The following is a 5000-nucleotide window of genomic DNA, read 5'->3' on the forward strand; positions in this document are numbered from 1 at the left end:
GCGTGCGCCTTGCCGCGGAACTGCGCGAAAGATCTGCGCTTGAGCGCTTCGGATCAAATCTCCTTTCGGCAACGCTTCTCTAGTATCCCGTCTCATCTGGATCTATATACACTTATTTTCACTACAGCGATTTGAGTGTATTCAGCATTGGACCACATAACACATACATTCGGCAAATGTCTGCAATGATTATTAACCTACTGACACTGTACTTGTAACCCGACCAGGCTGTGTGACTAACGTCAATATACAACATTGTCAACAATATACAATAACGTCGGTATTCTAACCCTAGCAATACCGTTTCATGGAGCTACTGTACTTGTAGTTGTACAGTACAGTGTCAATAGGGATAATAGTCTTAGTACGTCACATTATCCTTTACAAAACATTATAGAAATATACCTGTGGAACGTCTTTCCAGATCCTTTCTGTATCCGATTGCAACAGTTGATGGCCACGCAACATGTAGGCTTTTTCAAGCATTTGTCCTCGAGCTTTACTAGTGATGCGCTAAGCAGGACGACTGCAACAATATGGCGCTGGTCACGTGACAGTTGTGAGAAACTGGCGACGCTGTGCACAATGCTGAGCCACAGAAATAGAATGAAAGATTCTATTTCTTTTACTTTTTTCTACTTTTTTCTTCTATTTCTTCTACTTTCTTCTACTATTCTTTCTACCTATATTCTATTTCTGTGTGCTGAGCGGCTGTGTACGAGCGTTCTACTTCTATTCTATTTCTGTGGATGCAGTAACAAAACCCTGGTGGGAAACTAAGGAACGACGGGAGCATTTGAATTTAGACTGGTACTCGCTTCCACCTCGATTACTTGATGGGGAGGCCTAAGCCGAGAGGTGGGACCGGGTACCAGTCTAATTTGAATTTTGCGCAGGGGAGAGATAGTGATCCGCTTTGGGACGGCTCTGATTGGCTAATTTTGTCTCTTATTTATTTTATTTGTTATTATTTTTGGCTAATTTTGTTTTATTTTAGAATTAGGGATAGGGTTAGGGTTAGGATTAGGGTTATGGTTAACTGATTTCTATATCCCCAACTTATTTTTATATTCACTATCTCTCCCCTGAGACCTACTTTTTGATAGTCACTAAATCCAAGGAATGAGATAATAACTTTCTCCTGATAGCTGCGCGCTATATTTCTTCCGCAGACTCACATCTTGCTTTCTGTCGTTAACAAGTCATTATCAATTATGTTACGATTACACATGAACATGTCAGTTTAGTCATCATATTAGTTTAAACAAACCTATTAATTATTTTCTAGACTGTTGTATGCTGTGTTAGTATATACAGTATGTATGAATCACGCGTTTATGTAAAGAAATAATTGTTGAAATACTGTTAATTCCATTTGAATCATCTCTATCCCTAGTTGATCGCCAATAAACATGCGTATGCGATTAACTTGTCGGTGGAACGATTTAACCTAAAATTGTAATTCCGATGTCTGCTTCTATGCATCGATCATCCGTTCATTGCACTATGCCGGGTTATATGTTTCTTAAATATTGTTGTATTTATAAAATAATGAATTAAACAAATTACTTGGTTCGGAATGGCGTGCAATTGTATGTTGGATTTGTCGCATGGAATACGATTCAGCAAACTTTTAAATCGAATACTATTAATCGTAAAACATGACATGACACAACACGTGATACGACATAACATAACAAAACAAAACATAACATAACATAACATAACAAAACAAAACAAAACAAAACATAACATAACATAACATAACATAACATAACATAACATAACATAACATAACATAACATAACATAACATACCAATAACATAATCATAAACATTAATCATCACAATCCACCCACACACACAACGACAACACAAACCACAACACAACACAAACACAACAACACACACAAACAACACAGACACAACACAACAACAACACAACAACACACACACACAACACAACACTAACATAACATAACATAAACATAACATAACATAACCATAACATAACATAAACTATAACATAACATAACATAACATAACATTAGACATAACACATACATAACATTAACATAACATACACATAACATAACATCAGCAGTGATACAATACACTCCTGTAATGATTACACTCCTCGATGACACATAACGATTAAACATAAACATATACATAACATAACCATATATATAACATATTAACATACATAACATAACATAAAAGACATAACCATTAACTAACATAACAGTACATCATAACAGTAACATAACATAACAAAACAGCAACCAACACAACATTAACATGCTACACTGGACATTGACATGGACATGACATGACATGAGATGACATGCAATAACATAATGAACATGTACATTGACATGACATTGACCATGACAATATAATAAACATAACCATAACATAACATACATAACATAACATAACATCAAACATAACATAACATAACATAACATAACATAACATAACATAACATAACATCATAACATAACATAACATAACATAACATAACATAACATAACATAACATAACATAACATAACATAACATAACATAACATAACATAACATAACATAACACAGCATTATGGCTATTTGTTCTCAGCAGATTTTAATCACATTTATCAAGCTGTGAATAAAAATACACCCACGTTAGCTACGTACTGATCATCGTCAACACGTGATAAACTTTCTAACTTAAGCACAAAGCATGCATAAAAACATTGATTTATATGAAGTATCTTTGACATCATCATTTGGAATATACTTTATTTATAATACACGCCTCAAGAGACATCGAGTAATTATACTTGTTACAGAAGTACTGCTTTGGGAATAATTACGAGGACAAGCTAATGGTAATCTAATAAAGAAGAAAAATTTCCTCTCGTTTTTCACGTGCATATTAGAAGGAAGATAACAACGTAGCGGTGTTGACAAAATGCAGCCTCAGTATAACGCATAAATTAGATGTAGACAACGTTAGTCATACAAACGACTTTCGTGGCAGTATAATAATACAATATAAAATAAAATAAATTATATACGTACATATTTATATTCTATAGAACATACATGGTTTGAGCATCTTGCGCACGCGTACACGCACCGGCACACACCCGCGCACGCAATTACGCACGCACGCACGCACGCACGCACGCACGACCACGCACGCACGCACGCACGCACGTACGCATTGCACGCACGCACGGACAGGCACAGGCACACACCCGCGCACGCAATTACGCACGCACGCACGCACGACGCACGAAACGGCACGCCAACACACAACACACACAACACACAAACAAACACACACACACACACACACACACACACACACTTACGTATACGCGCACACGCAAACGCACAAGCATGCGCACGCGCGCGAAAACATTACATGTGTATATCGCATCGTGACCTATATATCCCACACATACTATTACCAAAAACGACGTAGCATCCCGGGGTCTAGCACTATATTTCTACGCTCGTGCTGGTATGCATTATTTACCACATACATATTATTATTATATATACTATATAATATATATATATATATATTGTTTAGGTTGTTAAGCCGAGCTTGTTCAGAGCTATACTCCTTCTATTTACCTATGTCGGATCACGAGCAAACTATACGAATTAATCGAATACGGGGATACGATAGATGTAGTATATATATGTATGTATATATATATATATGTATATGTATATATATATATATACATATGCAAATACGAGTATACGTATGTAGCCATGTTACTCTGCTGGGTGCGTATAGTACAAAATAGTATCGCGTTCATAATTGCGCTTGTTGAAGACATCTTATATAGTGAATGTCTATTTCCATACAAATACAGCACGATATACCTACCAACATAAAAGTGTATTCATGTTAGACTTTGTTGATTTTATTTAAAAGTAATGCTCATGTTCCATAGCAATAAGTCTACCGCCGTCACTCAACACAAACGATCAATTTTATCATCGTAAACGATGCAATAGGATCGTTATAATTTTCCTGATTAGCATAACAGCGCGATCGAACATGCTTTGTTATTGAGAATAATTGAAGTGTTGATTCGCGTACTCTCTATCATGTCACAACGATGTAATCGTGTCTGTAGCCCATGTAACACTTCCTTTGCGAACGCAATCGGGCGTAGCGTGACAGTTTCAACAACGTACTTCACCGCTTTGAATTGGCGTCGAGAAATGGCGGAGGCAGCGAGTTTCCCATCATGTTATCGGGTCGTATGACTCAAAAGAGCTGTTAAACGGCAGTGACAACGCACGGGGGCGATATGCAAGCAAAATATACGCAGCTTCATGTCAAGATTTTGCAAAGAAAAAAGACAACAAAAATTGTGCGATCGCAGGGAAATATTTGATCGCACGCTATCGAATGCCGACGCTAACGTATAATATGATATGACGAAGTATCGTATGTTAGCATGCGGTCCACCTTAATCACGTTATATTACCCATCCTCATGATCTATCTCCGCTGCTGGTTACCAAATTAAAGCCCGTCACAAGTGCACACGCTCTGTAATTTGATGCGACATACATACTCGAATATATGACTGATAAACCGACGTAACCTTGAAGCAAGATATAGTACTTTCAGGCTTCGTTGACGAATCACAACAGAACATCGCGATCATTGCTTGATCAAAATTAGCGGCGTACGCATGACTACACTCGCATCTCGTTCTAGAATCATCCATCCGGAGAATATCTCTCCCTGCAGAACCCGCCGGAAAATGTAGATTTCACGAAAATATCCAGCTGGGCAATCCCTTCCCCCCAAGCGACGATAATACCAGACTTAATTACTACAGACTTCCATGCGTATTCTTTGTAACGCGTATCTTCGTAACGCTTAGTCTACGTGGCATTACTTCACGAACTTAATCGCCATTTCCAGTCAATCGTCATTATAGCCTTGTATGACATGTTTGCCTACTTGTGCATAATATTAT

The sequence above is a fragment of the Priapulus caudatus genome, unplaced genomic scaffold (genome assembly GCF_000485595.1).
Source record: "Priapulus caudatus unplaced genomic scaffold, Priapulus_caudatus-5.0.1 Scaffold8, whole genome shotgun sequence".
Lineage (NCBI taxonomy): Eukaryota > Metazoa > Priapulida > Priapulimorpha > Priapulimorphida > Priapulidae > Priapulus > Priapulus caudatus.